General features: G+C 33.6%; 1 long non-coding RNA gene across 2 annotated transcripts in view; it reads left to right on the top strand.

Moving 5' to 3' along the window:
- The window catches only part of LOC141546133 (uncharacterized), a 92,135-nt gene extending 80,629 nt beyond the window's left edge, over positions 1-11,506 (top strand). For both annotated transcript variants that reach the window (XR_012483248.1, XR_012483246.1), the window contains exon 3: positions 8,153-11,506. This is a non-coding gene — a long non-coding RNA (uncharacterized LOC141546133). The remainder of the gene's footprint in view (positions 1-8,152) is intronic.
- The last annotated feature ends 520 nt before the right edge of the window (positions 11,507-12,026 follow it).

Here is a 12,026-nt window from a genome sequence, read left to right on the forward strand (position 1 = left end):
ATTATGAAATTATAGAAAATTGTTGCTCATTTAGCTTTATTGAATTATTCATGATTTGATCCAATATAGACCATCAATAGCTCTTAGACTTAAAATTTAAATACTAATTTTTAATTTTACATACAAAATGATATAATTTCCTCCCCCAAATAATGGAGCACACTTTTAGAAAAGAACATATACATTCCAAAAATAGGATGTAATTCTATTAATGGAGACATGAAACAAAGATTAATGGAATGTGGACAGTTTTTGATTAATTTAATATTTTGTTCCACCATTGGTAAAAATAATTCACCACTATTAGCTGTTAATGAATATTGGTGTTTTATTGATAGGCCCCAAAGAAATTAGGTTTAAATTTTTTTTTTACTTTAAAATTTCTAAATTGGATCTTAGATCCTTAGTACCATATTTCTTGTTCCTACTGATTTTTATCATCATTTTAGCTGTGATAAAGCTTTGATTTGATAAAACTTCCTTTCCATTGGTGATACTCTTTGTATTCTACTTTACCATAATCACAACTCCCTGCTGGATACTTTTTCCACCCTACTATTCCATCCTTCTACCTTTTTAGTCTCCTTTTATAAGTTATCCTCCCTCCTTAAATTCTAAGAATGTTGAGGACAGCAACTGTCTTTCCTTTCTTAATTGTATCCCCTACATTTGACATAGTGACATAGTAGGCACTTAATGAATGTTTATAGTATTGTATTGTTTATTTAGAGAAGATTTATGAACACCTCATATCCAGAGTAGAGTAAAACTCAGAATTTTAAATGAACAACAAACAAGGAAATTTTTAATAGTGAGCAATAATAACTTTTAATATAAGAATTATATGTGGATAAATATTGTTGTTGTTTTGTCTATATGTTTTCAGTTTTCAGTTCACAATTTTCAGTTGTACCCAACTGTGACCCCATTTGAGATTTCCGTGGTGAAGATACTGGAATAGTTTGCTATTCTCATTCTCCGCTTATTTTACAGATGAGGAACTTGAGGCAAACAGAATTAAGTGACTTGTTTAGAGTAACATAGCTAATAAATGTTTGAAGTTGTATTTAAACTCAGATTCTCCTGCACTCTCTCCACTATTTTATGGAGCACCTTTATGGAGCAAGATTATTGGTCAGTTTGGGAATTTGAAAGAAAGGAGAATTTTTATTGGTTGGCAATGGTAATTCCTACTATTGTAAAGGACAAAGGATAATTGAAAGAGTGGCAAGGAAAAACTTAGCAGAAAAGAAATAAAGATCAATTGGTCCTTCTTAGTACTCATCAATCTTTCTATTCTACTTTTGTTCACTTTCTGTGTTTTTATCCTTAGTGGCTATTCCAAACCTTTCCCTCTCTTTAAAACCCCCAAACTCCTAGCTATTATAGAAAATGACAGTTATATACTTCCTTCAGACTGAGGTCATCCCCTTAGTTCAGTTCCCACAAATGTGCTCTTCCATTCATTAAAACTTCTCTGCATCATCACTCATTCTACTTTTCTTCTCTCTGTTCACAAAAGTTCTCTGTGCCATACTAAGACCATCTTTTCTTTGTTTCTTTGTCCCATTGGCTATATCATGTTTTATATGGGGTTTTCTCCAACACTCATTTCTTCTCAACAATTTTTTCCATGTCTTTCTCTTCCTTGACTTCTCATCTCACTAAAAACCTTCTTCACTCTCCCTAATTAATATGCTAAAATGTTTCCCATACTCGTTTATTCCATTTAACTCTTATCCCACTTATCCCACTTCACTGCCAAATTTCTCTGTAAAGAACTCTATTTTCTTAATGCCCACTCTTTGCTCAATCCTTTGCAATCTGACTTGTGCACAAAATTGCAGAATCTGAGATTTGAAAGATATCTCAGAGGTTATATTTTCCAATTCATTCCTAACTCGATTCCTCTAAAACACCCACAGCAACTGATCATCCAATATTTATTCAATGACCTCAAGGAAGGTCCACCCTATTTCACTTTTGAAAAATTCCAACAGATAATTTTTTTCCTTTTATTTTGATTCTAAATTCGTCTCTGCAATTTCTACCTATTGCTTTTGTTTGTGACCTTTGAGGCAAAATAGAACTAGCTTATGCCCTCTTCTCCAAATGATGTATCACATATTCCTTTAAATGATTCTCAGAGAGCGTGCCTCCAGTTCCTTCAACGGTCATCCCTGTTGCCTTCCTCTGAACATTTGCCAACTTATCTAAGTTCTTCCTATACCAAACCTTAGAAGTAGTATAATCAGGTCAGAATATAGCAAAACTATCTCATCCTATGTTCTAACTACTATGACTTTCTAAAATCAGATTGGCTTTTTTTTATTATAATCTTTTTCTTCATTTGACTTGTGAATTCATTGGCATTGAGAATTCCCAGTGAGTAAACTTCTCTCTGCCATTTATAGACTTAGTTGGCTTAGGCATTGGGAAGCTAAGCAGCAGGTTTAAAGTCACATAATCAGAATATATTGGAGGGTTGACTTGAACCCATGTCTTTTTTGTACTAAAGGCAGCTCTTTATGTTACGGCTGCCTCTTTTTTAACTACTATATCACACACAATCAATTCCTATTGAGCTTGTAGTCCATAAAAACACCAGATCTTTTTCAATAAAACTGCTATCTAGTGATGTTTCCCTCATAATGAATGAAATTAAATTTTGAACCTAAGGGTTGAAATTTTATTTATCATGATTAAAAGCCATCTTATCATTTAGGTCATCACTTTACTCCATTGAGACATTCTTGAATCCAGACTCTATTATTCATCATTTTAGCTATCCATTACACATGTATGTAAACTGAAAATGTGACATATAAACCACCTATGACTTTTTCAAAATTATTGATAAAATTATCAGCCAAGGGATAATGACAAATTTCTGGGGAGATTTGGACTAGATACCTTCTAAGTTGACACTATGTCAGCCCAGGAAGGACTTCTTGTGTAAAGGATGAAATAAAGAATGAATCAGGAAATAGCTATAATCCATTAATCTATATTTTATGTATACAGTTACAATTACTTCCTATTTTTAGCATACATATACAGTAGTCTAAGAGGATGTTCTCTTATTGTGAGAAATTTCTAGTTTTAGATATGAAAAAAAATTTTAATGATAACACAATATATTTTTATGGTTTATGAATGATAGTTGACTGCATCATTCTAATGAACCTTTTCCCTCCAAAGTTACCGATGATTCCTTCATTATCAAATCTAGTGGGTTCCCCCCCCCCCACTTTGTCACTGTTGATCACTCTAAATTTTCTCTCATGATACTGCACTCCCTTGGTTTTCTTTCTCTGGGATTGTTCTTTCTCAGGTTCTCATGGATTCTTTTATAATCTCTCTGTAGATTATTATTAGATCTATTTATCTAGCAGTGCTTTTTTGTTGGGGCAGTTAGGTGGCACAATGCATAGAATGCTAAACCTGAACTCAGGAATTCTCATCTTCCTAAGTTCAAATCTAGCCTCAGACATTTGACTTGATCCTGGGCAAATCACTGTACCTTATTTGCCTCAGTTTTCTCATCTGTAAAATGACTTGGAGAAGGAAATGGCAAACTATCCTAGTATCTTTTCCCAAGAAAACCCCAAATGGGATCATGAAGAGTCAGACCCAATTGAAAAATAACTGAATAACAACAAAACCTATTTGCTGACTTCACATCTCACATCGCCAAGTACCTTTAAGACAGTTTGATGTTCTGTAGAATTTAAATTCAAGATGTCCCAAATTAACCTCATTATCTTCCTCCAAACTTCCTCTTTTAGATTTTCCCTTTACTATTAGGCAGTTATTCTTTCAGTTATCCAGGTTCACAACTTCGGTATCTTCCCCGATTCCTTATTCTCTGTCATAGTCTATATCCAATCAGTTATCAAGTCATGTCATTTCTCTCTCTCTCTCTCTCTCTCTCTCTCTCTCTCTCTCTCTCTCTCTCTCTCTCTCTATCTCTCTTTTTTAATTACTTATTTACTTTTTGGTGAGACAGTTGAGGTTACGTGATTTGCTCATGATGAAACAGCTATTTATTAAGTGTCTGAGTCTGCATTTGAACTCAGCTCCTCCTGATTGGTGCTTTATCCACTGTGCCATCTAGCTGTTCCCATGTTGTGTCTTGTATGAGGGCCTTTATTCCCTTGGACACTCCTATGTATAATGGTGTAGGCACCTCATTTTACCTGGATTATTCTTCTAAATAGGAAATTGAGGGCTATTTTTTCATCTCTAGGACATTATTATCTCATCAGCATAAGGAGATTCAAATGTTAAAGGAAGTCATGAAAACTCTTTTAGGATAGAATTTTTCTTCTTTACCTATGGATGCCACTTAATCACAAAATTCATGTAAAATTTAAAACATGATGGAAATCAGTGACAAAGTTAATTTAATTAAGTCACCAGAATTCTATCAATATGATCTTCTTACTGCTTTGGGCTGCCAGTACTTCTGATAAGTTAGGGTAGTATTTCAATTAATGCTTTCCTAACAATTATGAGTACCTCACCAAGCTCAACAGGAATTTTTTTTTCATTTATTAATAGCATCTAATAAGAACGCTAGCCATTAATTGACTAAATAAAACTTTAGGTTTGGAACAATGTCATAATCATTAAATTTAACTTACGTATGAAAGGAGTGACCTTTCTATGTGAGTAAGACCATTTCTATCTATTCCATTGAATAAAATATGAGGACTAAATTACTAATGTTAATAAATTATATTTATATATTTTTAAGATTTACAAAACACTTTCCTTACAAGTTTCTGAAGTAGGTAGCATAAGTGCCATTAGCCTCATTTTTAAAATAAGGAAACTGAGGACATGAAAAGTTAAAATAATTGTCTCACAGTCACACAACTGCTGCATGTATCATTAGAAATGATTCAACCAAAAAGATGGCAAGGATTCTGAGAGAAATGATTATTAAATAACTAATTGTTAATATTGAGGAGACATTTCTACTATAATTGAATTAACTTTAGAAATTAGCCAGTTCTCAGAAATCAAGTGTTTAAGTAAAAATAACCTCAACTATAATGGAATATTTCAGGTAGCAAATAAAACTGAGGTCCAATGAGTCACATATTCAAGAGATATATTTTATATACATAAATATGTGAGGTCAAGGGATATATGTATATATGTATATATATATATATATAATCTTAAATATGCGACTCATTGGATATCAATCCAATATATATGTATATATGCATATACATATATGATTTAAATTTCCAATGAAATAGATTTTTTTGCTAATTAACAAATTAGTCAATCAATATTAAGTTATTTAGCATTTATTGTAAACCAGAACTTGTGATAGCCCCTTAAGTTAAAAGAAATGAAAAAGTTTACATTCTTGGGTGTGATACAATATAGCTATATTAGGATATAAAATATATACAAAATAAATAGAAGATAATCTGATGGCAGGGCAGGGAAGTGGAACAAGTTACTAAGCGTAAGTTTGGAGAAGATGTTTTTAAAAATAATCATTGTCCCATTATTGAGAATATACCTAAACCTAATGAGGTAAAATTCTGAAAGAAATTTCCCATGTAAGCTAAAATATCCATAGCAGTACTTTTAAGTCATTGAAAAAAAATCAGTATTTATGGACTTGACAATAGATAAAAATTGTCATAAATAAATGTACTATTCAAAAATATGAAATTTAAATTTATATATTAAATATATTAGTAATCACTAATTAATAAAATACAAGTCTTATAAAATATGAAAAAGTTATTAAAATGAGAATATTATAAAAATTTCAGAGAAACATAGGAAGATATATGAACTGATTCAGATCAAAAAAAGACAAATAGAATATGCATAATGTTTCAACACTATAAATGAAAATAACATGAAGAGGCAGCTGAGCTGAAATGGTATAGAGGATTTTGTAGTACATTGGACTTGGAGTCAAGAAAAAAAAACTGGCTTCAAATTCTACCTCAGATTATGAGTTGTATACTCCTCAGTAAGTCATCTTCTTGCTCTGCACATTAGTTTCCTCATCTCTAAAATTAAAGGTTGTACTCTTTCCTTTGCTGTCCCTTCCAGCATTAAAACTATGATTCCTTGATTTTAATGATGCATCTTTCTGTCAGAGAAGAGCTGATGAATCATGGTAGAGAGGTAGGGGGACTATGGGTGAGAATGAAGCAAATATTGTCATGCTTCATCAGTTAGTTTTGCTTAACTGTTTCCTTTGTAATGGAGGAGGAATCCATGGGGGAAGGGTCAGGATAGCATTTTACAACTTTGGTATAAAAATCTTAAAAAAGAATAAATTTGTAATAAATCAGGAAAAAAGAAAATAAAAGTTATTATTATCCTTATTGTTGTGGTATGTGGGAAATGCTTTCCCCAGAGCTCTAAAATAAGCTCATGTAGGGTGTGCTCTGAAAAATGTGGTGAACTGTTCACTCTAGATTTGGGTTGAGATGTTTAAGTTGAACACAGTAGCTGTTAAGAAGATTCTCCCTAGGATGAAAACATCCCACTGAATCAATTCAACCGTGTCAAACTATTTTTAAGTAGAATTTCCAGCATCTGATTTCAACTCACAAGAGCCTGGAAATTCTGGGTTAAAGAAGGAAATCCTGGCAGCAGCTTTGGCCTCTGCTCCTGGCATGGTGCCAGAAAGAAATAATAATGTACAAAGGTATGTTAAGGCCAAAGCAGCCACTTGGATTTGCAACCTCAACTATGATTTTTCTTACTTGTAGGAATTTAAATTAAAACCCTGAGGGCAAGATAGTGAAAAATTGGTCTTCAGGCCACACTGTGTTGAAAAGAAGAGCTCTATGTGAATGTTCAGACTATCCACATGATTTCATGGATCATAGGCATTTCCCTTAGACAGAGAATTTCCTTAAAATACCTTTAGAATCAAATGCCTTAGTCACAGGAGTGAATAAAATATAGTATCATTTATTCATTCATCAAATAATGGAGAGTATTCCTTTGTGGCTCTTATTTCTTCCACACTTCAGGGTTTTAAAACACATGCCTCACAAGTTTAGAAATGGACAGAATATCTCCATTTTATAGCGGAGGAAACTGAGACTCAAGTTGGTGAATGGATTTGCTAAAAAGAACCAGAGTCCACATTTGAGCCCAGCTTTTTCCACTGCATTATGGTTACTTTTTATAATGCACACTATGACTGTTATGTGCACAGCTTGGTACTGTTGGCTGAAGTAGTAGTAGTAGTTAATATAAGAGGGACTTTAGAAATTAGTGTTTATAGAGAGATTTCAGGAACAGAAACATGAATTAGAAAGGATTTTATATCAATAGTAAATAAGTTTAATTTTTTAAAAATCTAGACTTGTGGTTTCAGGATTTTCCCAGATAGGGAACCCCTACCAAGTAGATCAACATCTGTGTTCTATAGCTTACAGCCTTAAAAATTCACCTCAGAGTCCTGAGGTTAAGGTCAGTGTCTCAGGCTATCTCTCTCTCTCTCTCTCTCTCTCTCTCTCTCTCTCTCTCTCTCTCTCTCTCTCTCTCTCTCTCTCTCTCTCTCTCTCTCTCTCTCTCTCTCTCTCTCTCTCTCTCTCTCTCTCTCTCTCTCTCTCTCTCTCTCTCTCTCTCTCTCTCTCTCTCTCTCTCTCTCTCTCTCTCTCTCTCTTCTCTCTCTCTCTCTCTCTCTCTCTCTCTCTCTCTCTGCCTCTCTCTCTCTCTTTCTTTCTTTCTCTCTTTTTCTTTCTTTCTCTCTTTTCTTCTTTCTTTCTCTCTCTTTCTGTCTTTTTTCTCTCTTTCTCTCTTTCTTTCTTTCTTTCTCTCTTTCACTTTCTTTCTTTCACTCGTTCTTTCTCTCTTTCTTTCTCTTCCCTAGGGTCACACAGCTAGGCAGTGTTAAGTATTTGACAGGTCAAATTTGAACTCTAGTCCTTCTGACTTCAGGGCTGGTGCTCTATCTACGGCACCACCTAGCTGCTCCTACCATTGCCTTTTTCAAAAGACTTTAATAGGAATGTAAAATAGTGACAGGTATACATCTGAAGAGCAGTCTCTGTATATCCTCTGAATATGGAACCCAAGCCCTACCAAGCTGGGAACTGCTGGAGACTCAATAAATACCAGCTGATTAAATTGTTGATTCTGGTTGCAGGTGAACAGAGCTGAAAGAGATGAGGTGGATTGTTTCAGAAAGACTTTGGAGATCCAAGGCTACTTTGAAGGATTTAAGCTGAAAACTGCTCTCCATACACAGAGAAAGAACTGATTTTGTCTGAATACAACTTGAAGTATATTTTTTAAAGTTTATTTTTCTCAAGTTTTTTTTTTTGGAGGGGGTGGAGTGGGGAAGGAAGATCTATATTTTCTTTTACAACATGACTTTTATGGAAATGTTTTGCATAACTTCCCATGTGTCTTCTTAATGGTGGGAGAGTAGGGAAGAGAGAGAATCTGGAACTCAAAGTTTAAAAAACAAATGTTGGAAATTGTTTTACATGTAACTAGGAAAAAATTAAATAAATGGAAAAAAATGAGTTTGGAAACTGGGACAAAGTCAAAAAGAGAAAAATACCCAAACTTGATATAGCATTATGAGGACATTTTGGAAATGCAGAATCACCTTTTGATTTTTGTATAACTTTCTTGTCTTAACATTAGAATGTGGGGAAGTGGTAGTGTGAGAATTCTGTCTTTTTGATGCTGATTTATGACTTGTCTCTTATGAATTGTTTTAGAGTGTTCTCATTAACTCTATAAAACAAGGATAGTTCCTCCTTGGTGTTCCTAACACACAATACTTCACTTTTTTATTTTTTCATGACTGCCTCTCATGCCTGGAATGTTTACCTTTCTTCCTTCTACTTTTTGGTTTTTCTGGCTTCCTTCAAGGCCCAGATCAAATCTCGGAATTTGATTTTTAAAAATTGATAATTTATTAGAGTTAGAAACTTTCTTATTTTAAAATAGACAAAAGTATTGAACAACTTTTATAGAATGTATACTTCTATATAAAGCTTCGGTTCTTAAAATTTATGTTTTGTCAAATTTCAAGTTTCATGTTCTATATAAGGCTTTTGGGCAGCTAAGTGGTACAGTGGATAGAATACTGGTTCTGAAGTCAAGAAGACTCATAATCTAAATTCAAATCTGACCTCAGACAAATTATTGGCTTTGTGACCCTAAAACAAGTCACCTAAACTTATTTACCTCAATTCCTCATCTGATAAATGAGGTGGAGAAGGAAATGTCAAACATGCCAGCATTGTTGCCAAGAAAACCTCAAAGGGTGTTAGGATATGACTAACAAATGACTAAACAACAACATAGGACACCTTTCCTAAGCACCTTCCTTGCCCTTCTCCCAGTGCCTTTGCTTTGGAATTACCTACAATTTATACCGTGTATATAATTACTTGCATGTTGTCTTCCCCCATTAAAGATGTGAAGTCTTTGAAGGTAGGGATAGTGTTGTGTTTCCTTTCTTTATAGTTTCAGAGCTGATCATACAAGAAATAGTCAATAAATACTTGTTCACGTTGATAATGATGTTTTCAAATTGTTTAATTCATTTTATTTTTGGTTTGCTTTTCTTTACCTTCTTAACCTCTGATGACATAGGATAATCCTTAGCCAACCTCTGCTCTTGTTAGGTCATTCAAGACAAATCTTAGAAATGATCCCACAAAAACAAAATCAGAAACTCTAAAGAAGCATTGGTAACTAAGGATTTGAAAACTGATGTTTAAAGAACATGTTTTATACATGGGATATCATTTGCATTGGTTCTCTTGGAATGTCTTATTTTCCCGAGTGTCAGAGTGCTAGAAATAAAGGAACCAAGAATTCTGGAAGTCACGAAACAATAACCTTCAGACCTACTCTAAGTGAGTCACATTAATAGATTTTTGAGGCAAAGGGAATAAAGAAGAGAAAAATGCTTTAATTTTGAACCCTAATTAAGTGTAACGAAATTAATATTGTATTTGGAGCCAGAAGTATTTGGGTTTGAATCCTTAATCTATCATTTACTACCTTTGTAACCTTAAACAAGAATGATGGGAATTATCCTTCCTCTCTCTTTTTGATGAAATTAGGGTGACTTGCCCAGCTAGTCACAGGGTTTAGTATCTAAGACTGGATTTGAACACAGGCCTTCCTGACTTAAGGGTCAGTGCTGTATTTACTGTGCCATGTAATTGCCCCTGATTTATTCATCTCAATTCAATTCATGCATCCTAGTTGTTGGGTATTATATTAGACACTAGGGATAGAAATGACAAACAAACAAAACAGATAACAAAAATTCCATAATAAACAGATTTTGCCCTCCATGAGTTTTCATTTTATTGGAGAGACACTTAGGACCAAAACTTCACTAAGGTTATTTCTCAACATTTAAGTTTATTCCACAATGTCTAGGATGATGGCAAAGATTAAACTTTTGTTTCCAATATAACACATTACTCTTGCATATAATCTGAATTATTGGACTAGATTACTTTTGAGTTCCCTTTAAGCTCTAGAGCTTTGATTCTTTAGATCTCTGGTACCCATTGAGTTATTATTTCTAACATACAAGCAATCAATTTACAGTACATATTGGGACCTCTACTTGATGTAGGATAGTACATATGCAAATACTTTCATAATAGAAATTTCCAGTGTTTCCAGCACCACTAACATATCACCTGCAGATAATTTACATTTTCAATCTGTTTTCACTTCAGATTCTTCCTCAGAATCTGTTTCCACTTCAATTCCCCCCTCCGATTCATTACACTCACACTTCTCTTCTTTGTCCCAGATCATTCTTAGCTGTGTTGTCCACTGGTCTGCTCATTCTGGTGCTAGCTTCCATGTCCCCTTTAACTTCTTATTTGGTTTCCCAACTGAAACTCCCCCCCGCCCCCTCCAGCCAAAAGCAGTTATTAAATTACCATTTCCTTTGGCAAGATTATCATTTGGAGATTTATGTTCATCAAACAGAAGGAAATGAAAATAAGATATTGTATTTGTAAGATTCATAATGTCAGAATACAAAAGTCTTGTCACTATGTGCACATGGTGCATAAGGTTTCATAGAATAAAGGACTTGTGGCCCTGTTCTCAGGAAGCTTATAGTCTTATAAAATTTTAGAAAAATGCCTTTTTCATTTTATTCCTTTCTAGGCTGTACTCTGAACTTTCTGATTCATGCCTCAGTTCTTCAATCAATCAATCAATCAATCAATCAATCTATCAACATTATTAAGCACTTACTATGTGGTTGGCATGTGCCAAATAATGGGAATGAAAAAAGTGATGAGATATTTTCTGCCATTGAGTATCTTAAATTTCATTTCATTCCTGGAATTCACAGACTAGGAGTGCCCTTTGCTCCAGCAATCTCTCTGTCTGCTTATTTCTTCCTAGGACCTCCATTTCAAGCAGTGTGGCCAGTCTAGCCATGTCTCATTTTTCTTTCTCTATCACATCCCCAGAGCAGGTACCTTCATGGATTTCTCCTTTTAGCTTCCTTTTATGTCTTGTCTTTCCTTACTATTATGTAAGCTTTTTGAGGACAGGGATTGGCTTTCTTTCTATTATATTATTAATTATATTTTTATTACAATACAATATTATGTTATTATATTATATTTGCATTACCAATACTTGGCACAATGTCTAGAACATAGTAAATATTTAATAAATAAATATGAATTGACTTATTGGCTGACTTTTTAAAAACTGAGAGAAATAGAAGTCATTGGTCACACCATACAAAATATATATATATATATATGTATATATATATATATATATATATACATATACATATATATATGTGTGTGTGTGTGTGTGTGTGTGTGCTTGTGTAAAAGGAACTAATCATATTATTCTAGCTACATTTTATTGGTATTTTGATCAGGAAATTGAAGGGTTGAATGTTTTGCTATATACCTGTCTCAGTATCTCACCTAAATCATATGTAAGGTACTGTAGAAAATGGGTACAAAGTGCTTTAAGATCTTATAATTGCAGTGATC

This window comes from Sminthopsis crassicaudata, chromosome 1, assembly GCF_048593235.1.
Source record: "Sminthopsis crassicaudata isolate SCR6 chromosome 1, ASM4859323v1, whole genome shotgun sequence".
Classification (NCBI taxonomy): domain Eukaryota; kingdom Metazoa; phylum Chordata; class Mammalia; order Dasyuromorphia; family Dasyuridae; genus Sminthopsis; species Sminthopsis crassicaudata.